The following is a 27,263-nucleotide window of genomic DNA, read 5'->3' as shown; positions in this document are numbered from 1 at the left end:
TGGGTGATTCTAGCTTTGGCTAAGTTGACAAAACCAAACATCATATGTTCTGTGTTACTTTTCTGTATTGAAGTGTAAATTTACTCAGATCTGCCTTCTGTGGGGTAAATTTGTATTCGAAGTTTGAAATGTAGTAGGGTATATAAAGGCACACACATCGGGTCCTCTCATGTCTCCTCACTCAGCATATGCTATGAGATGTGAGTGTTTATGAGATGTGATCTCTAAATCAAATCCCAGGTTTATTGCCTTGAAGGAAGAGAGTAATAGAGAAGAGCAAAGCTATTATCTGTATTCTACATAGCTGGTCCTGCAAATGGAACTCGGGGCCTTCTTGGTAAAGGTGTTTAAGTACCACGCACGAAGAATGTACACAGTAAAACTCTGGCGCGCTCTCTCAGGTTCAGCAGCCACCAGCTCATGTTGAATCCCATTTTGAATTTCACTTCATCTTAGTTTCAAACGTCCCATAATACCCCAGAGTAAATTCTGGACATAATATGGGAACTTACGAGTTTCTTTATAAAGGTCACATGGATCTCAGGTCTGGATCAGTGCTGAGTTCTTGCTTACCAGCGCAAGAAATTTGGTTTAGTCCCTATAATTCATTATGGGGCAGGGAAGAGAATTAAGGCTTGGAGTTTTGTTGGTTTGGGTTGATTTGGTTTTCTGAGACAGAGTCTACATATCTATATCTATATATAAGTATATAGATACAGATACACGCACATACATATACATGGCTGTCGCTGAACTACTTCTTCCAGTAATCTACCAGCCTTTTCAAATGCCCTCTTATAGAAAATGCTTTCATTAAAATGTAGGATTGGTGCTGGAGAGATGGTTCAGCGGTTAAGACCATTTCCTGCTTGCTCTTGTAAAGGACGATGGTTCAGCTTCCGGTACCCATACCAGTTTACAAATGCCTGCAACTCTAGCCCCCTCTGCCCTTCACAAGCACCCACATGCATGGATGGCATACACTCAACAAACATACGCACACAGAAATAGAGAATAAATCTGAAAAAAACCAAAATAATGTAGCTGGGGATGGGGACAGGAGAGGCAGTATGGGATTGGTTAAATAAAACTAAGGATTTATGAAAAACCTTACGAAGCTTGCTACTTTGTAAGCTAATTAAAACATAGGATGTTTTAAAAGGAGTTTGAACACAGTACCCTGTATTAGTAGAAAATGTTTTCTCCAAAAGACATAGGTTATTAAGTGAAAGCCTCAGTGCCGGGTGGGGATAGCTCCCTCTCAGTTATTTCTTAGGAGACCTTAGACTCCAAGAACACAGGCTGTCGCTCCCACCCTTGGTTGCCCACCATAACAAGGCACTGTTGCTGAAGACACAACAGACTTTGGTTGCAGAACGTAGAGAAATCAAGCCTGTGCCCAACAGCAAGTCCCAGGTTCGCTAAGGCTTCCCAGGAAGACCACTCAGGAAAAGATGAGAGACATAATGCTGTGTCTGAGCTGTGTTTCCTTCTTAGCCTGCCACATCTGTCTCTTACACATCTCGGTTTCCAGGTCTGTGGGCTCATATGCATATGGGCAAAGCGTCTATACAATAAGATTTTTTAAAATAAAAGCTTAGAGAGCAATGTACTGAGGACGTATACAAATCCAATGTAAATGTTAAGCCTTATAAAATCTATTTAAAAATCCAGTCTTACCTGCTAAATTATTTTTGTTTTTTCTTTTTGTGTGTGATTTCTCTTTTTTTAAACAATAATCTCTAATCCTTTCTTGGTCAGGTTTAGACTAGATGATTTTTTTTGGGGGGGGGGTCAGGCAGTTAGTTGGTCAGTATCAATTAAAAATCAATAAACTTTGATCTGGTGATCTCCCTTCTAAAAATACAAGGCAGTTGAATGGGGGGGGGGCGGAGTTGCATTGTGTTACTTTGGAAAACAAATGGATAATGTGGGCCCTACACATGACGGTTTGGGAATTTTATTTATTTGTTTGTTTGCTTGCTTGCTTGCTTGTTTTTGCAAGGATTAGTATAATGATGGGAAATGTTAGCAGCAGTTATAGCTAAGAGATGAGACTGCGGGCGATTTTCAGTTTTGACTTTTTGCTATTTTCTGTAATTCATATGGACTTTGCAGTTAGGAAAAAAAAATTCTAAGAAGTACCTTAATTAAAATCATTAATTATAATGATGCCTTGTTGGGTATCACTTCCTGTATAGCATTCTTCCCAAAGAGCAACAACAGCTTGTGAAAGAAAATACAACAGATCTTGTATGTTGGAGAGAGGCTCATTCACTATACTCTCGAATTTTTTCTAATCATTTAAAATAGATTATGGAAACAAGAGTCTGGAAAGATAAAATAAGGCATACTAACCCAAAATTATTCTCTTCTGCACAAAGACAAAGACTTAATCTTTGCGGGGGCGAGGAGGTCTTTGTGCTAGTAAAAAAATTATGTAAAATTCTATCCATACAAAGTTGATTAAAATTTGCAAATATGTATGCCTACTTTCTAAAGTTAGCCCCACACCCGAGTTTAAATACTGAACATTCACTGCTCTGCCCTGAGTGGTATTTGGCCGTCAAATGTCGCTTCCGAACAGCGTCCCTGGCCTCTAGAGTGCAATTCTGAAGGCCAGAGACAAAGCAGCACCAAGGCTGCTGACCCTGTTTTCCGTCTTTCTTCATAATCTTGGCTGACAGACGGACAGATGACAGACAGACAGAACCAGACAGATGGAGAGCACAGACGCTCTGACTTCCAAACATTTACATCCAGTTTTATGGACATTTCCTTCCTTCCTTTTTCCTCGGCCAAATATTCTTCCATTTCACTCTACAGGAAACTTCTGTCAGCATTTCCAACAAATCTAGACTTTCAAGCCTGGCTAGGGTGCTTGGGCAATCTTGGGCAATCTCTATATGAGGAAAATATCTGCAGCTGCTTGCTGTGTGTCAGGATGGCCGAGTGGTCTAAGGCGCCAGACTCAAGCTAAGCGCTTCCCTGTCTGGGGATTCTGGTCTCCGTATGGAGGCGTGGGTTCGAATCCCACTTCTGACACAGCATTGTTTTTATTTTTCTTGCCTCAGTATCGAAAAATATATACCTGTTTGATCACATACTTAAGAAATATCGAACCATACTCTTTAAAACTTTATTTTGACAATTTTCTAATAGGAGCAGCCGACACTAACCATAGAAGCGGAAGCACAGCTATGGTTTTGAAGACGCGAGATTCGCTCTGCGGTGCTGCCGGCCTGCGGAGACGACTGCGGACCGCGGAAAAAAGTTGAGCGGCGGGTCCTGGAGATCTGGTCACCGGCCTTCGCCCACGCCGCCGCGGCTGGCCGGCCACGCGCCGAGCCCACGAGTGCTGCAACCCCGAAGCACTGCGGCCTCCACAGCGCCTCCTCGCGGGCCTCGGGATAAATAATCGTTTCACCACCTTAGTGCGAATTCCTCCTTCCAGGCCCAGGAGAATCAGGGCGAGCCGCTCGCGCCCTCTCAGGAAGCGCTCTCTCTGCAAGCACCGGGCTCATCAACGGCTTGCTGGGTTTTGTGGCTGGTTTGGTTGGTTTCATACTATTCTCTGATAGGCTTTCACTCAATATTTGTTGGGTCGTAAGTTAAACATCTATTTCTTTTTTCCTCATATAGGAGCTATATTGTACATCAGTAGAATGAATACAGTCTGTTTTGTTGCTGTTATAGAACGTTCAATAAAAATAGAAAATTTCTGGAAATTCGTTCCATTTGTCCTACAAAAGTTCTTATTTCCTTCCTTCAGTCTTCCCTTCTCTCTCTCCCTCCTTCTTTTTTTCTCCCTACCTTTCCCTTCCAACTCCATTGACTTTGGAATCCTGTTTGATCTGCATACTTTGCCTCCAAAAAACTATTTTTTTTTTCAGAAAAAGAAACAAACAGATCATGTAAAAGAAAGATCTTAAATTCCTTTCAGAATCCTAGAGTACACAGTTTCTTTTCTAGTGCCTGTGTGTGGATTTATTCTATTTTTCTTGTATGCTCATATTCCTAGAACCTAATTACCCTCAGAAGAGCTTCCACAATGTTTGTGGGGTGACAGCCCCACCCCCAACCTCCCACTATGAAAAGTGAAGTATTTTCCAGTGGCAGAGTGGAGGTGGAGGGTGGTGACTGCTTCTAAATCTCTTTTCTTCAGATACTCTCCCAAACGCCACAACTGTCCAGTGTTACTTACCTCCTAGATAAAACAAACAAACAACAAAAACTTTTTTTCAGAATTTATTTCGTAGCAACTCACAAGCTCAGTTGGTTTGTTAGCTGAAGTATTCAAAGTAATTCTAATTTTCCTTTCTAAGTGAAAAACACATCCCTCGCTTTAAAGGGAATAAAAGATGATTTATTCTTGAGCCAAATAGGAGTGACCAGGGCTCGGGAACATGGATTCAGGTTATGCAAAAAGGTGAATTTTACTTATAGGACATGGAAAGTAAGACGTTAAGGCATTTACCAAATTATACTGTGTGGACATGAGGTGGCCTGCTTAGGGCAAAGCGAGGGAGTCTGCTCTAGGTTCCAGGTGCTGCTGGCAGTGGTCTTAGCTTCTCGTCTGTGGATGCTTGGCGTCTGCTGGAAGACTAATCCGAAGGAATTACCTGATTGTGGTGCGTGCGTGGGTGAATGAGCGGAACTAAAAACTGCACCAGATAACTTGGCAATGCTTTAACGCTATCCAAGTAAAGCTCTAATCATCCATTCAGCCTGGATCAGCACACCGGGGGAAAGATCTGTCAAGGTGAGGCCCAGGACAATGCATGGATGGGTGGACAGAACAGTTAGAGGGGACACAATGGGGACAGTACTGTGTGGTGTGTGCACCGGGCTGAAGTCCCAGAGACAGCTGGAGGTCCCAGCCTTTCAGTTCCTTCATGCACATACTTAGTGGTTCAGTGAAGGTGGGAGGGGTTGTCACACCCACAATGTTATATATCCCTCCCTTTACGGGGACCCAGGAGAGGGTACCTCTGTTGGTTCCCAACACCCACATGTAGCTCACAACCAGTTCTGAGAGATCTGATACCTTCTTCTGGCCTCTACAGGCACTGCACGCACACAGTGCAAATACATACGTGCAGGCAAAATACTCACCCACATGAAAGAAAAATGCTTCTCAAACACAGACACATACTAGTGACTAGGCAAGGGGGACACAGCTTTAATCTCAGAACGCAGGAGGCAGTCAAGTATCTGTGGGTTCAAGGCCAGCTTGATCTACGTAGGGAGTCATACATTTGTTAGGAATGCAGAGTGAAACTGTCTAAAAACAAGAATACAAACCACCAAACATCGATGGCTACCTCCGGTAAGTAGGTGTCCACAGGGCAAAACATATTCAGTTATCTAAGGCTATGAGTGGGCATTCCTAGCGTTTGGGTTGGTGGGTGTATGTTAATAGAAGCTAGGGCTTCAATTTGTAGATTGCCCAAAAGGTACCTAATATACGTGAGGATGTTAAGTAACATGCACACATAGACGGCAGATGGGTGCTTGAAAGTATAAAGATAACCTACGATAATTTGGCTGCCGATCCGCAATCATCCACCTCTTCACGGCCCCATTCAGTCTTGCAGAATTTTAACACTGGTGCCTTGTTTGTGTTCATAACACAACGACGCCTACAAACGTCACAAAGCGTTTGTGACGCTGCTAGAAAAATACCAAGACGTCAGTAAGTCTCGAAAGCTGTCCAGAGGTTGGGGGAGGGGGGAAGGAGAGAAGAAGAAAGAAAGAAAGAAAAAAGAAACGAAAAAAGAAAAAAGTTAACTCTGGAGCCTGGGAGCAGGAAGCTAAAGTGGGGGAAATCACTAAGAGCTCCAGCGTGTTAGAGAGGACCCGGAAGTCGTCTTGGCCTTTGTTGTGTAAATCGACTCCAAGATCTCTGTGTCTCGTTGGTAGGAAATTAATTTTTACTCCTTCTGAGCTCATCGGCCTGCTGTCTGGTTTGGCTAGTGAGGCGACGTGGCCTTGGGCTTCGGGGACTGAACGCCGGAAGGAAGGACGCCTTTGTGTGCCCGCGGGCGGACTCTGCACAGCCTAACTCATCTCAGCCCTGACCTGGACCAGACTTGGTCCCTGCCCTTTCTCTCTGTGTCGCTGCAAAGAACTTTAAACAAGATTTTCTCTCCACTCTTTTTTTCCCCCAAAGTCAACTCGGACACATATTTTTTTGGCTTTTTCATGCCAACCTGTTGCAATATTGTTATGTACTGCACGTGGTGGCGGATACCTGGGAGGCTTAGGGACAGACAGTTCCAAGAGTTCTAGACCAGCCTGGCTACTTTGTCTTCAAACTTTTCTCTCTCCCCGAAATGAAATGTTTGTAAAACCACTTACACACTTTCTGGGTGTGTGTATGGGGGAAAGGACGGACTATGTTGATAGGAAAGTTGTTATATAAACAAAGTGAGATCAAGTGTTTGTCTGCTTGTTGTTAGGGATAGACAAGTGAAATTTCCTGCAGAAGTGATGGATGTGACATAGAAAACTAGTTAATTCTTTTGAAATAGGGAAAGCAAGACTCTTTGTTTAGGGAGTTGTCTATATGATAACTTATAGATTTTCTTTGCAATTAAACCAATCTGAAATTATATAGATTATTTATTTATTTATTTATTCATTTGCTCTAGCTTCTATTCTAATATGGTAGTTTCGTAAGTTGTTTGCTGTTAGGATGCACTAGGTGTCTGGGTTTCCTTCATCACTGCAAGTCGTAGAGTTTCCTACTTTGCACACTGAAAAGAGCATCAAGGGAAATGCTCAGCAGGAAGGGTTTAAAGCTTTCCTTGTGGCTCTCACTCAGAAGACCACAAAGCCAAGCCAGCCACAGCTCCACCACGATAAGTCCAGAGGAACCCCTATGGGATTTGCGATCCTAAAGGTGGAGAAAGATGTATTTGGAAACAGGAAATCGGCATCATAGGAGGAAAAATTCCTCTCTGGGGAGATTGTTTCCTAGTTCTGACATCCAGAGATCCTGAGGCATCAGGAGGTGCCCAGAACTCTTCCACATGGACAGTAGGATGTGCGACAAAGTTCCTGCTCCGCACCTTCAGGCCTGAGGAGCTTAACAACAGACACTAATCTTCCCCCAGAAGTCCAGTTCCGGTGGTGAAAGGATGAAGGCTCCTGGAGATTCAGTTCCTTGTGGGGTAGTTGAAGGGAGACCTCTCTCCTGTCTACTGGAATGTGTTGATTCCATCACGGATCCACTACTCCCACTGTTTCTCTTAACTCCGCCTTCTTTTTTACTGTTGTTGTTTTGTTTTGTTTTCGAAACAGGGTTTCTCTGTATAGCCCTGGCTGTCCTGGAACTCACTCTGTAGACCAGGCTGGCTCAAACTCAGAAATCCGCCTGCTTCTGCCTCCCAGAGTGCTGGGATTACAGGTGTGCGCCACCAACTCCGCTTTCTTCAAGGGCTCATCTCTAATTGCCACGTTAGAGTAGTGGCCCCTGGGTCCTTGCTCAGGTCAGCTTAAGGCCGCATCATGAGGTCTGATCGCAAAACAATCATTACTTGGATTTCCAGGGCTTCAGGTGAGTCTTAAAGAAGTGCTGTCTACAACCCCAGTTCCAGGGGATTTCACACCCGCTTTTGGCCATGGCGGGCACCAAGCACGAGCACAATGTGCAAGTACACATGCAGGCAAAATGCCCACATGACCCGTCCAGCAGGTCCAGTTATTCCAGGGTCTTGAAGAGGCACTACCTGAGGGTCAAAAATGGGGGGAAGAGAGAAAGGAAGCCAAGCACGCTAACAAATTCAGAGTCAGTCTGGGTTGTGTCGTGGCTTCCTTTAATGTCGGGGAGGTAAGTGGGTTTTAAGGCTTACACAGAAGGAATTGACCTTCACACCAGACAAAGGAGGGAAGGGCAGAGACACCCCTAGCGATGGAAGCAGGAAGCAAGGAGGTCAACCCGGTGGGGACACCTGGAGTTAACGCCGGCGGGAACATTCCTCGGTTAGGGCAGGAACATCTTGTGGTATTCTCGGGAATCTTCTCGCACCGGTAGCTCATGGGGAAGCCTCTAGTTAATTGTTCTTATATTTTAGCAGCCACCACCTTAGGGCCATGAGTAAGCATTAAATCTGAATAGCTCAGGACGGCTTCCCACATCTCCTCCTTTTTTTCTTTCTTAAGTTGGGGGGTGGCTATGGAAAGAGGGTCGGGGGAGAGCCTGTTTTAGGCTATGTGGTTTTGCCCCCACGTCCAGCACCGCAATAACTAGGCCTTTTTAGATCCTAGTAGGGCAGGGCCTCTACCTTAGGCTATGTAAGTTGCATCCACTCCTGGCATCACATCCCACTCCAATGGCTTAATCAGGCCCTTGGTGGGTGTGACGGGCATCCAGGTAGCGGACTCACAATAATCCCGTCATGGAGTCACCCTGCAGCCAAGAGGCGGTGTGCATCTGGCTCGTGCGTGGCACCACAATATTTCCCGTCATTGGCTACTCCACAGCTTATGGCCCTCAGCCACTATTAGGAGCCGCAGGTCACCCCCCCCCCCCTGGCTTTGACATTTCTACAGTTTACAGAACCAAGAGAGCTCTGTGCCTGCAGCAAGGGTAGAGAACTGAAGGCCGATGCTAGCTACCTCTGCGTCTGTCAAGGCAGAATCAATCTGTGATTTAACAAAACTGGTTAATCTGCTAAAAGCCCAGGGGCCAAATGACAAAAGCAACAAAAGACCCAGAAGGGGCCCCAAAAGGCTGGGGAGCAAGGTGGAGAGCCAGGGAGAAGTCTCAGCATCAGCATACTCTGGCAGCTAGCATGTTCCTTCAGCATCCTGTAGAAAGAACACAAACATGCCTCTTCTCTACACTCAGAGTTCCCTGGCATTAAAATTTTTAAATTTTTGTGGTATATAGAGATGTGAGTCTCCCTTCTTTTATTATAAAAACATTGTTGTAAAGTTCTATGGGCCTGGTCCATAATATCTTGTCTCTGCGAATTATGAGGAATCTCAGTAATATGACTAATATTGAAAGGATAGAAAATACAGCCTAACTGTAATGACCCCAAGAAATCAGGAGTTTAAAATGCTATCTCACTTTGTTAGAAACTAGGTGAAAGGTCATCTTCCAGAGCCCGCCCTTTGTTTAGACCTAGCAGAAAGGCCTTGAATAGGTGATCCCGGCCCCATAAGGTAACTGGAAATGGGCTAAGCTTATCTTCTGTAAACTTACGCCTTTACCCCTAAGCAGGAGTTCACGCAGCTGTAGACATTATAAGAAACTAATTGGTCCACTGAGCGCGGGCTCCGATAATTTAAACTGATCGGCCTAAAAACTATGGAGTGGTACAAATCAATTGGCTCGCATTGCGCGGGCTCTCCATGCTAAGAAATGATTGGTTTGTGATTCAACGGCTTTGTTGTAAACTTATAAAAGCTGTCACAATTTGGCACTCGGGGTCCATAGTCCTCTAGCCCTGCGTAGTGCACGGCTAGGGACCCAGAATTCTGGAATAAAGAAATCTCATGCTATTGCATGGAGACTGTTTCTCGCGAGTGATTTGGGTGTCACCTTCCAGGGTGTGGGGTGCTGGGGCACCCTCGTTTTTTGGGGTCTTACAATATTAAATCATTAATAAAACATCTCAAATAACTGACTATAATAATCAGTTATAATATTTGTCTTAATCTGATTTGGAACATTCAGTATAAAAAATAACATATGTAAAACCATAACTAGAAAGCTTGAAAAGCTGTCAATAGTCATGTATATTTTCATTAATTTTTTGAATTGCATTTGTATAAATAATTGTAAAAGTTAAGAATTAGTAGCATAAAAAGAAACAATTTCAAGCAATTGTAAGCCATGAACTATATATATATATTATTAATATATAAATCAAAAGTTTGATTTTTAACATTTTAAGAACAGCTACAGCACCCAATTCAATTATCTGTGCTGAAGCAAGGGGACACTCAAAAGAATAAACATGTGATCTAATTATAGGAGCTTTACTCCCATAGTAGATGCATTTTTATAGGATGCATGTATAAATCTATAACAATATAAAATATGTATAGAGGCATATTTTTAACAATTTATCTTTTAGTTAACAATTATTAATTTTGCCTAAAAATGGCTTGCCATGTAATAAATCAACCATCAATGTTTTGTAATAACCAATTTGATTGCTGTGTGAAACAAGGAACAAACGTTTTTTACCTTGAAAACAGGGGTTTAGGTCTTCTATGGGCAAGCTTAAGATGAGGTTAATATAAGATAAAGCCAATTAATATATCCTACGAACAACCTTTAAAAATCATTTACGTAAAAATTCTAAAAGCCTATGGTTAGGAGAAAAGGCCTGAAATGAACATTCCATGAACATTATACACTGAAGAATTTAAGATCCTAGCTTCTTGTATTGAGATAGAGACAAAATATTTTTTCTCACTTAAGGTAAGGCTACTCGCCATTCCTTAAAGAAAAAACCTTCTAATGAAATTGTTTTATTGCTTCTTTAAAGTTAGAAGCAAATGCTTTTATAATTGTCAGAATGTAAAGCAAAAAACACCCTATAAATGTTGTATGGAGTAGAGAGGCCAAATGTTAATGCCTTTATAACTTCTATATAGTCTCATTGACCTTTCATAGATTTGAACTGCATTTTAAACCACACCTGGATATTTCAAGAATGTTCTTTTAGCCAAACGCTCCCTAGTTGAGGCCTGCAAGGCAAAAACACAAGCTTCCTTACTAGCTTCCACTGAGGCAGCCCCAAGCCTTGCATTAATTCAAATGTAAATTCCCTTTTTTTGGGGGGGGGGGGTTGTGTCATGGCTTCATTTAATGTCGGGGAGGTAAGTGGGTTTTAAGGCTTACAGAGAAGGAATTGACCTTCACACCAGACAAAGGAGGGAAGGGCAGAGACACCCCTAGCAATGGAAGCAGGAAGCGAGGAGGTCATCCAGGTGGGGACACCTGGAGTTAAAGCCAGCAGGAACATTCTGCGGTTAGGGCAGGAACATCTTGTGGTATTCTCGGGAATCTTCTCGCACCGGTAGCTCACGGGGAAGGCTCTAGTTAATTGTTCTTATATTTTAGCAGCCACCACCTTAGGGCCGTGAGTAAGCATTAAATCTGAATAGCTCAGGACGGCTTCCCACATATATGAAATAAAGCTAAAATGTTTTAAAAAGCAGTACGTGCAAGTGGGTATTTGTGCTTGGCAGATACTGCTATTGTTACTATGTGCCAGTAACAAACGAGGCAGACAAACTCTGCCTCTGTGGCGTTTCGGCTGGGGTAGATACAGTAGATCATGAGAGAAGGCAGCCTGTGGCTACTGGTGAGTGGGTTGAATTCTGTGGCTGGAGATGTGGCAGGTCATTTAGGAAGGATTCCTGCCTCCACCACCGCACCACACCCAGGCTGCAAACTCAGCATCTGAAACACTCAGATCTTGATGGGAATAATGCAGAATCCCATAGAAGCAGCTTCCAGAAAGAAAAATATGCTATTTATTTCCATCTCCTTCTGTTCATAATCTCCTTCTCTCTTCTAGCCATGACCTGTTCTAACGCAGCAGTTATAAGACTTTTAAGCATGCATGATAATCCCTAGGGATGGAACCAATCACACTGCCAGACTTCACCCAAGTCCAGGCCGGCCGCAGAGCTCTAAAGTAAGGCTGACCTAATTAGGGCTTCTATTGCGGTTGTAAATGCCATTACCAAAACAACTAGAGAGGTAAAGGTTTATTCCAACTTACAGCTGTAGGCATCATGAAGGGATGTCAGGGCAAGGAATTGAAACAGAGGCCAGGGAGGAATGTCACATACTGCATTCTTTCCCATGGCCTGCCCAGCCTGCTTTCTTACACTACCCTGGACAACCTGTCCAGTGGTGGCACTGCCCACATTGGCCAGACCCTTCCACAGCAGCCATTAATCAAGACTTGCCTGCCTATACTTCCTGAGTGCTGGGATGTTGGGACTAAAGGCATGTACCAATATGCCTGGCCATATTGATTGTTGTTGTTACTATTATTATTATTATAGATATGGCCTCTTAATAGCATTGAGTGTTACTGTTCACAAATCTAAAAAAGTCTTCAATAAATTTAGTACTTATTTGTTTTCCCCCACTGGAGTTTTATAATTTTATGCATATAGATATTAAGCATTTTGCTAGACTTGTACTTAACAAGAGATGGAAAAAATATTCAACATCACTAGCTATCAAGTAAATGCAAGTCAAAATCCTAATGAATAATGAGGGTGGTGGTCCACATCTGTAACCAGCTGCAAAGAGACTACCACAGGATTTTCAGGTCAGCCAGAGTTTTAAAACCCGATCCTGTTTCAAAAACAACAAAAAAGAAAGAACAAAAAGAAGAGCAAAGTTCACAGTAAAATATCGCTCCACCTCAGTAAGAATGTCTGTGATTGAAATGACAAGTGCTTACAAGTGCTGGTGAGGACCCAGGGAGAGGAGAGCCTTCCTGTTGATGGGCATGCCCATGAGCATTGTGGAGGACTGGGTGGAGGCTCCTCAGGAAAAAGCAGCTTCAGTGGGTGGCGGTGAGCCTGTCTCTAGTCAGTCCAGCTATCCGTGAGACTGCACCAGGAAAATCACATGAGCTCTGGAGTTTGAGATCCTCTTGGGCAATGTAGTGAGAGCCATTTCAGAAACTACATTAAACTAAACTCAGACTTAACAATCCTCTAGCTGAGTATGTTGCCAAAGGAAATGAAATCAGTCTGTTCAGGAGATTGCAGCATTTGGCTACAGTAAATCATGGAAGTGCCAAGTGATGAGTGGGTGAAGAAAATGTGATATATAGACATCGTGGAATACTGTTCAGTCATTAAAAGACTTTGGTCTTTGTCATTTGCAACGATATGGATAGAAGACTCCTTCATCTCCTCCTCCTCTTCCTCCTCCTCCTCCTCTTCCTCTTCCTCTTCCTCCTTTTCCTCCTCTGCCTCTTCCTTATTTAACAGTGCTGGCAGGAAAGCCCAAGGCCTCGTGATGTAGTAGATAAGCTCTGTCTCTAGTCAGTACCATTCTATAAAGTGAAATATGGCAGACATAGATAAGAATTATATGATCTCACCCACACACTGAATATAAAATATTGAACTCTTGGAAATTGGCAACAGAATAGTGGTTCCTGAGCCTGGGACAATCTAGAAGATACAAGGATGAGAGGAGTTGTCCAGTGAGCACGAAGGTGTGTTAGATCCCAGTGCAGTGGTCTAGCAGTCTGCTGACTCTAAGATAGCTACAGACCAGGAATTATACGTCCAGAATAAAGAAGCGTGGATGTCTTCACCGTACATAAATGGCCGGTGATGGAAGACATAGCACATTTAAACTCATTTAAACATTACACAATGTTGGTTCATGCATGTAGTCCAAGAACTTGGGAGACTGAGGCAGGATTGCCAGATTGGCCTACAGAATGAGACCCTGTCTGAAAAAACAAAGTATGTATGAATTTGGTGCGTGCCTTTAATCTCAGTCGGGAGGAGGCAGAGGCGAGTAGATATCTATGAGTTTGAGGTCTACCTCAAGGTTAAGTTCCAGGATATCCTGGGCTAATCAAGCCTAGGGCCTCTGGCGGCTCAACACACTACCTTAGCTGCTCCTTACAGAAGACTGCAAACATTTTAATCCTTCATTCCTCAACCAACACCTCATTTTTTTTGTTTTGTTTTGTTTTTGTTTTTGTTTTGTTTTAATTGCTGTGGTCATAGGAAAGGAGATCCTTGAGAAGCTATAGTAGTTTTGTTTTTAAGTTAAAATATAATTACAACTATTTTCCCTGCTCTTTTCTCCCTCCAACTCCTCACACGGACAAATTCATAGCCTCCAGTTCTTTAATTGTTTTACACGCACGCTTCTAAATACATAAACTACGAGCTGCTCAGTCCTATAATGTTACTTTTATTCATATTATTCCAGGGCTGACCACTTGACATTGGATAACCAATATGAGGAAGACTATTTCTCCTTCCCTCACCATTCCTTGGTTGACTGTAGTTCTTTGTCCAAAGGACAGGTGAGATGTCTTCCTTCTGAGTTAGCAAGTATTTTAGAGAACTTATTCAGGTCTTATTTAGGAAACCCTGGGCTAATGTTGCCTTTTTCTTTGTATAGTACACAGTAACCACACCCACCCACCCCAAGTACACAGTTAAACAAGAGTTCTTTAAGCACGAGCCAGCAGCCATGCCATAGCACAAGACCTACACGAAGGAAAATCTATTTCAAATTCCCAGAAAATGAGTACACCAAAGAAACAAGAAAAATGTATAAAAGCATACCGACCACGAAGGGACTCGAACCCTCAATCTTCTGATCCGGAATCAGACGCCTTATCCATTAGGCCACGCGGCCAAGTGGCAGGGAGGGGTAAATACGTAAGAGTCAAACGAAATGTGACCAGATATGGGTGGGGCTTCGCCATAGAGATAACAAAAATTCAGCATAACATTAAAAGTTCCCAATTCGGAATCAAAATTTGCAAAGACTTCTAAAATGTAGATTTGGGGGAGCTGTAAGCAGGCAGGTAGCTCAACAGTCCTCCGTGTGAACGCTGTTAAATTGTCTATAACCCGAGAACCACAGAAATGTCCAGCCAGACCTCAGGGGACCCTGTGCTGCTGAGGACGGAGGGAGGTGTACTGACGTTTGGAGGATGGGAATCAGAAAGCCGGTGAGCTTTAAAGAAAGCTTGTGTGAACTTGTGAAGTTGGCATAAGACTGGAAAACTAGTAAATTTGCAAAGTTAGTTTAGGAAGGATGGAGAGAATGAAATCATTGGGAACAAGAGACCCAAGAGTTCACCATCATCCTTAAATACCAAGAGTTCAGGGGCGCTTCTGAGTTACAGGCAATCCTGGTCCTCAAAGCAAATCAGCAATGTAAACAAAGAACATTCTATCTTCAGATTCAAAAGATCTCAAGTTATCACCTCTTAGCTGCAGTCCTAAGCTTTTGGACTCAATGCAGTGCTCAGGCATGAATTTATTTTGATCTAAGGGGCTTCCTGAGTTTTAATTTTTTTTTCTAGGCTATGTTAACAGGCAGTTGGTTGACTCCAGTGATAACCTACCCACAGACTTCTGAGAGTCCCCTGTAACGAGAAATTGGAAATTTCAGGACACATTCCAATTGTGCTGAGTCCGGTAAACATACAAAGGATACCGTCCTCATTTATTACTTTACAACTAACTTATCAATTTACTTTGAATAAATGAATGAATAAATAAAAGTCCCACTGTGTAACTCATGCTAGGTTATAGCCTCAATCCTCCTGCCTCTGCCTCCTAATTGGGGGTACAGGCATTATCATCACAACTTCCTCCTCTTTCAAAGATGCTTTTGAAGACACCCATTATTTTGGGGTGGTCACTTTCATTACTTTGGAGAAAACTGGTAGAATGTGTAAGCACACAACTAAATATTCTGCGATTAGTTTTATGTTAACTCAGGCTAGAGTCATTTGAGAGGAGAGAACCTCTCATTTTTCTCTTAACCCCCCTTAATTAGCAGTTGGTGGGGGAGTGAGCCCCCCACCGCTCCCTGGACTGGGGTCTGTAGGAAGCAGGCTGAACAAGAGGAAGAAGCCAGCAGGAGGCGCTCCGGCGCCCTCGCCCTCCGCATCAGTTCTACCTCCAGGTTTCTGCCCTGTTTGAGTTCCTGTCCTGATTTCCTTTAGCGATTGGACTACAGAGTGGACGCGTAAGCCAAGTAAGCCTTTTCCTCCCGAGTTGCTTTGGTCATAGTGTTTCATCGCAGCAATGGTAACCCTAACTAAGATACTTAGAATTATTTATCTCTCCCTGCCACCCTTGCAGAAATAAAACTAGAAATAAACTAGAGCCACGATGCTTGGTGAATAAAAATCAAATGGTTCATACATTTTCCCGTGGGTAGGAACAGTCCTTTCTCTCTCTCCCAGATGTCCTGACCTGCCAAGCACCTGCGTTGTTTAATGTAAAACGCCTTCCCCCAGCCCTTGTGTTCTCGTCCTTCTTCCTTCGTGGCCTCGAAGCCCCCCCCCCCCCCCCCCCCCTTCAGGGAGCTGGTATGTGGTTGCAGACTTTCTTTTTCTACCCAAGCGTTCCTGTTCTTTTCTCAGTTATTTTCAAAGTTACTATCTTAAAAAGCCCGAGGTAGGGACGGGACAAGGAGCTCATTAGGAAACAGCAAGTGCCAGGAGGAGCTTTCTCTGAATTTTCCTTATCTACCCAAAACCCAATCTTTCAAGCTAAAATTGCTAACAGTTGCCCTGAACTCCACCAAAAATCTCATCAAGTTCATTTTATGGGAGACTGGAAGTCCACACATCCAGACAGACTTTTTTCAAATGCTGTTCAAACCTGTTTTCCTGAGGCCCATTCATCCTTCCTACAAATTATTCTCTTCTCCAAGTTACCTACATCCCTTCCACCATCCCTTGTGAAGACAATATAGAAGCTTCTAGATCTCATTTGGGAATATTTACTTTTCGTACCTGTGATGTTCTCTATGTATGTAATGAATTTAGGTATTGTTTCCTCTCTTCATCTGCACTCTGTAAACTTAACTCATGGTGTTAATTACTGAATCCACCGGGGATACGAGCAAGTTTTTCTTTCCGTAAAGTGACAAATTTAAGAAACTTAAAAGAGTTTTACATGACTACATGGTAGCAAGTAGCAAGCTGATAGTGTAGAAAAGTAATATTTGTTTAGTGTCACTTAAGAAAACAGATCAACAAAGTGAAATTCACCAGGCAAGGCGTTTTGGTTTTTTTGAAAATAGGATTGTGCCATGATCCAAATCAGGAAAGTAACTGCACATTGGCAGACAGTTCACTTACTTTTTATTCTAAGGGAGGTGGTGACTGTGTCTCACCTCACTGGTTGAAGCTTGACTTTGCAATCTGATACCTTTGGTGAATCCATCAGCCCGAGGTAAAAGGGTGTCATAAAGAGTCCTGTTGTAGGATGTTCAGAGGCTGAGCAGACCAACTATCCAGAGTTTCTCAAGATAGGGGAGGTGTGTGAAAGAAAGATTGGCCCTTTGGAGACTGGCCAAGTTTGGTCAGAAAAAAAAAAGTCTCATAATTCCCTCCTTCTTTATTAGCATATTTAAGTTTTTCTCTAAAATTCAGCCAGCATATGCTAACTTTCTGAAGTCTCCAGTAACAGTAAATTATTGATGAGTGACTGGGAATTATGTGGTGAGGGCAATCCAATGAGACTCTGACAGGCTTCTAAGGATTTATGTATTTTACCGATATGGGTACTTTGTCTGCACGCCTGCCTGCACACCAGAAAAGGGCATCAGATCCCATGGTAGACAGTTGTGAGCCTCCATGTGCATGCTGGGAATTGAACTCAGGACCTGAGTCCTCTCTCCAGCCACCAACCAACTCTAGATGAGTGCCTTCACAGAAGGAATTAATGATTCCACCTGTCTTTTTAGCATGGCTTGAGGTGAGTCCTTCTTGCTAGGGGTGATTCTTTAGCCAGGAGATTGACTGGACCAACCAGGCCTTAGCTTCCACTCTTGCGACAAGGCATTTTTCTCTCAACAGGCCTTTTCTGATATTTTTACATTCTTCCTTCTGAAGGGGTAACCCTAGAACCAGAGGAGAAATCAGAATCCCTAAAACATCTCCCACACCTTTAGCCTTTGGCAAGCACCAGGCTGCCAAGTTGAGCAAGAAAGCTGATGGCTTTTAGCCAAAAGAGAAACTAGCTACATTTCTTTGGGGTCTTTGTATCCTAGACTGACTAGATTATTTTTACATCTTGTCGTACCACGCCTGCTTCTGAACTAAAGGCTGCAGAGAAGCTGAGATGACTACAAATCTGCCTTCCTCCCACAAACCTAGGGAGTGTTCCATGCAGTGGTTAGGGAACCCCGCCAGTGCCAGTGAGCCTATCTGAAGCACCTCAAAAGTTCATCTGTAATTCTGTTTGTATAACAGGCAGGTTGGGAAGGAAAGGAAGGCCTTGACTGGCACCTAAGGAGAGATGAGGAAGAAATAAAGGGGAGAAAAAGAAAAGAATTAACATTAGCAAGCCTATGCAGAGAGCCAGGAAAAGTCACGACAGAGGAATCTTTAAATATCCGAATCAAAGTTCATTAGAATCTCTGGGTGGGCTCACAAGAGCGACTCTTCATCTCCCTTTGGCCTTCAAGACTGGTCTCCAGAGTGAAGAACTGAGCATCATTCTTAGTCACTTAGTTGTTAAAATGGCTAGAACCACAGTGACGACCCTCTCAAATGACTCCTAGATAGGGAGAGAATAAATCTAGCCATCATTTAATTTTTAGGTTCAAAGAATTAAGACGCTATTTCTCTTGACTGAAGGTAGGCACTGCAGTGAGCCAAGGTATGGATTCTTATGTCTGGGCAGTAGTTTTCTTATCAAGAAGAATATCATTAATGAGAAATTGTTGTCTGAATAAGTCTAAAGTCTAGGGAGTATGACCAACCCCTAGGACTGCTAAGGAAACCTACAAATCATTTTTATCTTTGGTTACGCTTTCCTGCTGGGTGATTAAGACCATTTAGGTGACCAAAATTACTAATTTTTTCTTTTGCAAGATCAAGGCCGCTTGGTTTTTACAGAAACCTCTGACTCCTTTAAGCATATTTTTTGATCTTTAAGCCAGTCCTTGTTTTATCTGTGTGAGGATAAATCAAAGTTCTCATTTAGCTATGATTTCGATTTGATGCATGGACGAAAAGTGTTGACTTTGTAGCTGGGTTACAATTCACTGGGTGGAGTCCCTCTGACCTCCCCAAACAAGAAAACAGGCAGCTCCTACAGTTACAAGACCCGTCTAGACGTGGCCTGCAGTTCTCTGGGACCTAGTTGACCTTGGAGGGCCACCTACTGTCCCTTTTGTAATCTTTCTGCCTAGATCAGTATAGACCTCCAATATGCTAATTGAACACACAGAAAGTCATTTACACCAGTCCCATCCCTTTGACTACCGTGTAATACTTAGATAGATCTGGGGCAAGGACCAAGCACTTTTAAATAAAATTTAATTGGCATACTCTTTGTTCTTTAAGCCGGTCCTTGTTATTATGAAGATCAGACCAATAATTTTATCTTTTTATTTTTTTATTTCAAGACAGTATTTCTCTGTGTCTCTCTGGCTGTTCTGGAACTCACTATGTAGACCAGGTTGGCCTCACCCAGGTATCTGCCTGTCTCTGCCTCCCAAGTGCTGGGACCAAAGGTGTGTACCATCATTGCCCAGTGACAATCTTAAGTACAGGGTTCACATACAGAAACTCTCACCTTTTACATTCCTTCTATGACTTCCTTAGAACTTTGTAACTTGCTTAAGCTTTCCGGCTTTCATTTCCATTATAGAAAATCATCTAGCATTTATTTATTTCCATATTGGCTAATTAATTAATTAATCAACATTCCCCCGGGTCACCGCAAACTCCCCCCCCTCCCCAACTCAACTGAAGCAGAAAATCTGGTCCTAATGTATGCCAGCAGAGAGAGCTCCCTGCTGTTTCCAGTGTTACTACGCTTGGTGAGAGACGGACCAGAAGGACTGCTTTTTGTTTGTTTGTTTGTTTGTTGCTGTTGTTTGTTTTTCTGACTTCACTCTTTAGAGAGTATGTCTTCTGATTCTTTTTTTAAGCATGTTTAACTATGTTTAATAATAAAAGGCAATAGATTGTTATAGGGAGTACATAGGAGATAGAATCAAGGCTGATAAACTTGACAGAGTACTCACTTCCTTTTTTTTTATTCGATATATTCTTTATTTACATTTCAAGTGATTTTCCCTTTCCTGGATCCCCCCTCCCCAAAAGTCCCATAAGCTCTCTTCCCTCCCCCGTTCCCCACTCCACCCCTTCCCACTTCCTTGTCCTGGTATTCCCCTACACTGCTGCACTGAGCTTTTCCAGGACCGGGGGCCACTCCTTCCTTCTTCTTGGGCATCATTTGATATGTGCATTGTGTCTTGGGTATTCCAAGCTTCTAGGCTAATATCCATTTACCAGCGAGTGCATAGCATGAGTGTTCTTTTGAGACTGGGTTACCTCACTTAGGATGATGTTCTCCAGTTCTCTCCATTTGTCTAAGAATTTCATGAATTCATTGTTTCTAATGGCTGAATAGTACTCCATTGTGTAAATATACCACATTTTTTTTATCCATTCCTCCACTGAGGGATACCTGGGTTCTTTCCAGCTTCTGGCTATTATAAATAGGGCTGCTATGAACATAGTGGAGCATGTGTCCTTATTGCATGCGGGGAATCCTCTGGGTATATGCCCAGGAGTGGTATAGCAGGGTCCTCTGGAAGTGACATGCCCAGTTTTCTGAGGATGTCTTCTGATTCTTAGAGGAATGATTGAGACCGAGGACATGAGATCTGTCATTTTTGTCCTGAGTTCTAAGGACCCACTCTCCATTCTTCGTACCGCGTTGGCATGGTCCTTCTTAATTGTCAACAGGAGTGGTTGTCACGGTGGAGACAAGCCTCATCTTCCTACAGAGCAGCATCAGATATGGATGTCCAAGGAAAAAGCAGTGTGTACTGGGCACCTCCGATTCCGCTGGAGGGAGTGTGACTACCACTAGGTCCTCTGGTGTCAACAGACTTCAAAAACAGCGATTTTTTCAGCCTTGCGTTGGGAAAGTTGATATTTCCAATTTCATGGAAGTTGCTCAAACTACTGGTTTTTCAGCTTGCTCCCCGCGCCCCAGCTTTTCCAACGTGTAGATTCCTGCTGTTGGACTACCCAGTCAAGGCCGTGTGTGCCAATCCAGTAAAGTTTCTCTTATAATATATACATCCCACTGTTTCTGTTCCGCCAGAAAACCCTGTCCAATAAATACTCTTGCTTTTCCTTCTGTTCTCAGGTTCACGTTTCCCCTCTTTTTTCTGGTCCTACTCCTCCTCTCCTATCTTATTTTTCCTCTCCCCCAAGATCCTAGTTTATTTCTTTGAAATACATCCTCAACCCCATTCCGACTATTGTGCCAAGGCTGAGCGAGCGGGAGAGAGCGCTTATGCTTACATCAAGGATTTGGGGGTGGGGGTGGGGGTGACGGACTCCAGTACTCTGACACTGTTGAGCAAGGAGGGTTGTGTAGATACAACCATGTTAGCGTCTTTTTCTTGGAGACTTCCTGCGGGGGTGCGGGGGTGGGGTGGGGTGGGGTGGGGGCTCAGTGCCTTGCGCTGGAGCCACCCAGCTGCTTCCCAGGGTCTACGAGAGCCCCCACCCAGCTGCCCCACCAGTCCACAGCTCTCCCGCCGGTTTGCTTTGTTCTTTTCATCTTCCAGCATCACACTGAGATGTCTGCCACCTTCCACAGCAGAGCTCACCATCCAGCCCCTCTCTGGAACAGCATGCCAAGACACCTATTATCCGCCCCAGCTGAAAGGTCATAGGCGGTTCCCGGGCACGGATCCAGACTTTTCCGATCACCTTATTATGTTTCTTTGACTAGCTTGTCTTCCATACAGTATCTGAGACACTGTATTCCACATATATTATAAATGGCAGAGCACCTGACGGCTGGCGTGGCGACATCCAGTCATAGGAATATTTTGTGAAAAAACTGCACGCGAGGGGGTGTAGCTCAGTGGTAGAGCGCGTGCTTAGCATGCACGAGGCCCCGGGTTCAATCCCCGGCACCTCCAGTTTTCAAGGTGTGTCGCTATGGTGCTGTTCCTTTTTCCAGTTCTAGAGTGCCTTCTACAGGTTTCAATCCACTCTTCCAGAAACCGAGACCAAGGAAGACAAAGTCCGTCTACTGGGTCCTGTTTTGCATTGTTTTTTTTTTTCTATCGAGGCATTTCAATCCAAAACACAGCATGGATTTTGGATTTTTCCACAGCATAGAAAAAACAGAGAGGGCCAGATGCTGGTCCAGGCAGGAAATAGGAAGGCCTGGAGGGAGGGAGGGAGTGAGGGAAGGAGGGAGGGAAGGAGGGAGGGAGGGAGGGAAGAGGGGAAGGGAGAGCGCCGAGGGAAATCGGAATTCCAGTTTTCCCACCCCTCCCACCGTAACTTCCCCTTCCTTGTTGCTCCACCCGGTTCCTATCATCTTTCATTTTTGTATTTTATGTGCATTCAAGTAACTTTTAAAAGTATAATGCTATGTTTGAATACAGATAACGTTCTTGGTGTGTTAAGTAATTTTAATTAAGCCTCTGGGTCTGACTGACTTGAAGTAGAACTTGGTCAGGTTGTTTAAAGCCCGCGTTAATGAAGGGAATCAGAAAACACGCACACACACACACACACACACACACACACACACACACACACACACGGTCCCTATCTGCTTCCGCCTCACTTTTTTTTTTCTCTGAGACAGGGTTTCTCTGTGTAGCCCTAGCTGTCCTGGAACTCACTCTGTAGACCAGGCTGGATTTTATCTTTTATAATAATAATGATAATAATAATTAATAATTTTTATTAATTATTAATCATTATCATTATTATTATTTTCCACCTCACATTTTGCAGGGCCTCATATATGCTTGTATGAGTACTTCACAACACACTTGCAAACATCAAGCACAACACTGGCAAAGAACCACTCCTGGGCTACCTTTCCTGTCTGGATGAGGGACACCCACATTTAAGGCAGGGGCTGCCCTCAGGACAGAGCCTCCGAAGAGAGCCCCGAACTGGCCCTGGAAAGCCGACCCGGGAAAGCTGCCCAGACTGCTTCAGCAGGTAGCTGTAGCAGCTTAAACAAAGATCTGTACTCCACACCTGGGGTTGTGATGTCAATGTAAGCCCTCTACTTTTACAGGGTTTTTCTTCGAGATCCAGGAGCTACCACTGCCCAACTTTTTTTTTTTTTTAATTAATGAATTTATTTGTTATAAGACAGGATTTTGCTATGTAGTCCTGTCTGTCCTGGAAGTTCCTGTGTAGATCAAGCTGACTTCAAACCAGAGATATTCAGTGTTGTGGGGAATGTTCCTTGGGATTGCAGCACTTGGGATTGAAACACTTACTCTAGGCAGAAAGAGGAGCCTCTCAGAAGATTTACGGAAAAATAGGAATTTAAAAGAATCTTGAGACTAGGCTGTGGTGGCAGCACACCTTTAATTCCAACACTTGGGAGGCAGAGGCAGACGGATTTCTGAGTTCAGGCCAGCCTGGTTTACAGAGTGAGTTCCAGGACAGCCAGGGCTACACAGAGAAACCCTGTCTCGAAAAAACCAAAAAAAGAAAGAAAAAAATTCTTGAGGTCCCTTACATGGCAGTTTTATTTTATTTTAATTAATTAATTTTTAAAGAATCAATTGCAGAAGGTTGAGACTTGGACTGGCCAAGCTAAGGGCTCAAGAGAAGGCTCAACCTTTACAGGTACTTAGCACTCTTTCAAGGACCCAAGCTGCCTGTAACTCCAGCTCCAGAGACATCAGTGGATCAGTTGCCTGTGGCAGACTCCCCCACTCATGCACACACTTACACATAGATACATAATTTAAAGAATATGAATGTTTTAAGAAAAAAATTATTTTTATTTTGTCGTTGTTTTATTTAAAAATATTTGTATCTTCTTTGTTGTTGTTGTTGTTATTTCTGTTTTGGTTTTGGTCAGGGTTTCTTGTTGTATCCCTGGCTGTTCTGGAACCTCTAAGCATTCGAAGCACTCAAACAACATTAACTTTATGTGATGGTGCATGTCTTTAAGCCCAGCATTCAGAAAGCAGAGGCAGATGGCTCTGTTATGACTTCATGGTTAGCCTGGTCTACATATCAACATCCAGGCTAGCCAAGGTCTTGCGGTCAGAGCCTAAAACAAAGTCAACATTTTCAAAACAGGTGTGATGTCAAACTTCTAGTCCTTTACTTGGAAGATGGAGGCGAGGATCAACAGTTCTAGGTCATCTTCAACCACATACTGAGTGTACAACCAATCTGAGTTACAAGAGTCCTTGTCCAAAAAAAAAAAAAAAAAAAAAAAAGCCAGGCTTGGTGTGGAGCCTTTAGTCCCAGCACGTGGGACACAAAGTCAGGCAGGTCTCCATAAATTTGAGGCCAGCCAGAGTTACTTAGTGAGATGCTCTCTTATACAACAACAGTGGGCAAAAAATGTTTTACAAAGTGAGAGACATTTATGGAATATGGAACATATGGAATATTGGCCTTGTCAGGTAAGCTCCCCTTAATAGAATAAACAAAAGCAAAAACAAAACTTTTATCACAAGTTTTTTGAGACTAGTATTTTTGTTTGTTTGTTTGTTTGTTTGTTTATTATTTATTTAATGAGACAAGTTTTACCTGGCTATTCTGGAACTAACTCTGTAGACCAGACTAGCCTCAAACTCACAGAACTCTTCCTGCCTTCCAGGTGCTGGGACTAAAGGCGGGTGTCACCACCCCACGTTGCTTGTCGCTGTAAGGGGTGGAATCACATGGTTCCTGCCCCTGGAACAGGCTCAGCAGGGAATGGGCCTCCACAAGTATTGATGGTTTGGGAGCAAAAAGCTTGTTTGTATAATACTGCACATACATTCATGCTCTTCCTTTGAGGAATGTTCTCCCTGTTAACATTAACGACACCATGATAATTAGAGACAGCACAAGTTCAGGAGTCAAGGGTGTGTCTGATGTCTCAGCAAAATGGTGAGGGCTTCAGAACAAGCCCTAAGGCTGTGGGAAAGAACTCTGGAAACTATGTAATCTCTCAACTATGCAAAATATAAGGATGCAGTAAGAACTGTGTAAGGAACTTTACGGATCTAAAGGAACAAGGAAGAGCAGCCATAAGAAGAGCCAGCCTGTCACAGTGATACTAGGGAGTGGGATAAAGAAATGTAGGTGATCGCAGGGCAAGAGCCTACCCAGCTAAGTTTTGTTTATGCTTACAAAGACAGCGTTTAGGTCCTGGTCCACACGTAGGTGTGGCAGGAATGGTAATTTCAGGGCCAGGTCCCACCCAGCTTTGCCTGTGCTTAACAAAGACAGGCAGATCTCTGAATTCTTTCGCAATGTTTAAAAAAAAGTCCTTGCTATCTTCTTCTAAGAATCAAGGGGTAAAGTCATAGAATTCTGATTCATGGGGTGGTCAGGACGGAAGCTGGAGTAAAAGACTGAATGTAAACAGAAGACTGGGCTTCTTGGTTTGCAGGAGATGAGCAGCAGAAAGCAAGGTTTTTTTTTTTTTTAATTATTTTTATTATTTATTTATTTATTTATTTATTTATTTATTTATTTATTTATTACGAGACAGGGTTTCTCTGCGTAGCCCTGGCTGTCCTGGAACTCACTTTGTAGACCAGGCTGGCCTGGAACTTAGAAATCCGCCTGCCTCTGCCTCCCAAGTGCTGGGACTAAAGGTGTCTGCCACCACGGCCCGACCTGTAATAGCAGTTCTTCTTTTAGATTTTTTTCCTAGCAAGAATAGAACTGTCTGGAGATCTTTGGAGAGCAAACACGTTTCTGACTTTGGTTGGAAAATCCATGAGCTATCCAGAGACCTTTTAGAATTTTTTTTTCTAGCAAGAGAGCTGTTTGGAGAAGAGGGAGCTATCTTGAGAGCGAGCTATCTCAAGTAGACTACAGAGCCAAGAGCTATCTGTAGAGCGCTGTCCACGGAGCCCTCCTGAGGTAAACACAGGCTCTCAGCTTGTACCCATGACTTCAAGTCGTTTGTCTCTCAGCTCTCAAACACACTTTCCTAAGAACCGGTCTTCAAGCTGAGGCTGGTTCTTGGCATCAGGCCAAGAGCCTGTAAATTTTTTTTTTTTATGAGGAAGAAAAGAAATAAGCTTTTGATTGAGGCACTATCTCATGGTAGAGCCCAGCTCCCTCTATCGCCTGCTGAAGGAAGCCCAAGGGTCTCGCTCGTGTTGGAGAGTGAGCCCAGGGCTTTCTGAATGCCTGGAAAGCACCCTGCCTAACGGGCCGTGAGGGAGGGAAGCTTGGGCATCGCATCACTGAGTAGACTTCTCTATCATTAAAGCATGCTCACAAATTCCCCAGGTAGAAAAATCTCTGTGTTTTACAAACTATTATTGTTGGTTCATTTTTCAGGCAGAGTCTCACTCTGGAGGAAAGATTAGCATGGAATTCAGGGTAATTCTCCTGCCTCTGCCTCACAAAGGCTGGGAATGGTATTATTTTTGTTAACACGGCGATAACCAGCCTATGGAGCAGGAATGGGTGTATTCTAAAGAAACATTTGTCTTCCCTTTTTGGCTACCAGACTGTTGAAAGAATGGACGCCAAGAATTAGAATCTCCCAGGAATCTCCTGCTGGGAGAAGAAATGGCTTGCCAAGAACAGGGGTTAAACTTGGTTTGCTGGTGCATAGCTATGTCTCCTATGTCTAGTCACACAGCTTTCGTACCGCCATGTGGGAAAGGTGCAATATATACCTACATGGAGCATTTAAACGCTACCAGTTAGGCACCATTGGCCAGAGGAGGTTTCTCTTACTGTAACAAAAAATGTATTGACAATAGTGCTCATCTCTTGGAAGAGAAGACTAATACAATTAAATTTCTATTAATTTAGTTATATATGTATATATATATTAATTTTATTTTTGAAGATAGTGAAACATGCTCAGTGTCTTGTTGTTACTATTGCTATGATGAAACACCATGATCAAAAGCAAGTTGAGGAAGAAAGGGTTTATTTGGCTTATATTTCCACATCATACTCCATCACGACAGAAATCAGGATAGGCACTCAAGCAGGGCAGGAACCTGGAGACAGGAGCTGATATCAGCAGAGGCCATGGAGGGGGGCTGCTAACTGGCTTGCTCACAGTGACTCACTCAGCCTGCTTTCCTAGTCAGGAGCGGTACCACTCCCCCATTTAGGACTAATTAAGAAAATGCTCTACAGGTGTGTGTACAGCCCGATCTCACAGTGCTAGTTTCTCAATTGAGGCTCCTTTCCCTCAGAGTATTATATATTTTGTTTCAAGTTGACATACAACTAGGCAGCACACTCAGTTTTTTCAAATACCTAAATAACTAAATGGTATCCATTAATAGTGGTTCAAGTAGTCCTTGAAGTAGAGTCTTTACAGTTTCAAATGGTTCTTCTGACATGCCTGTGTTTATTTGGGTTGAGCTGGGGGATGGCATGCACAGGGAGGTCTGAGTACAACCTGTAAGAGTTCTCTTTCCAACATGCGAGTCCCACGAATGAGAACTCTTGGAAGACTGTGCCTGAAAAGACTGACTCACTAGTTCAGTCAGGACTGCGGGGAGATTGGAAGGCTGCAGGTCCAGAACTAAACCT

General features: G+C 43.4%; 3 non-coding genes across 3 annotated transcripts; 2 read left to right on the top strand and 1 right to left on the bottom strand.

Moving 5' to 3' along the window:
- The first annotated feature begins 2,938 nt into the window (after window positions 1-2,938).
- Window positions 2,939-3,045, top strand: Trnal-caa (transfer RNA leucine (anticodon CAA)). Its single transcript has 2 exons — window positions 2,939-2,976; window positions 3,000-3,045. It is a non-coding gene; the product is annotated as a tRNA-Leu (tRNA).
- Window positions 3,046-14,313: 11,268 nt separating this feature from the next.
- Trnar-ccg (transfer RNA arginine (anticodon CCG)) lies at window positions 14,314-14,386 on the bottom strand. The gene has a single exon. It is a non-coding gene; the product is annotated as a tRNA-Arg (tRNA).
- A 7,221-nt stretch (window positions 14,387-21,607) lies between these two features.
- On the top strand, window positions 21,608-21,679 carry Trnaa-agc (transfer RNA alanine (anticodon AGC)). The gene has a single exon. It is a non-coding gene; the product is annotated as a tRNA-Ala (tRNA).
- Window positions 21,680-27,263: the final 5,584 nt, after the last annotated feature.

Source organism: Apodemus sylvaticus, chromosome 14 (assembly GCF_947179515.1).
Source record: "Apodemus sylvaticus chromosome 14, mApoSyl1.1, whole genome shotgun sequence".
NCBI lineage: Eukaryota > Metazoa > Chordata > Mammalia > Rodentia > Muridae > Apodemus > Apodemus sylvaticus.
Note: the sequence above shows the minus strand (reverse complement) of the source record. Positions and strands in the feature narration are given on the sequence as shown.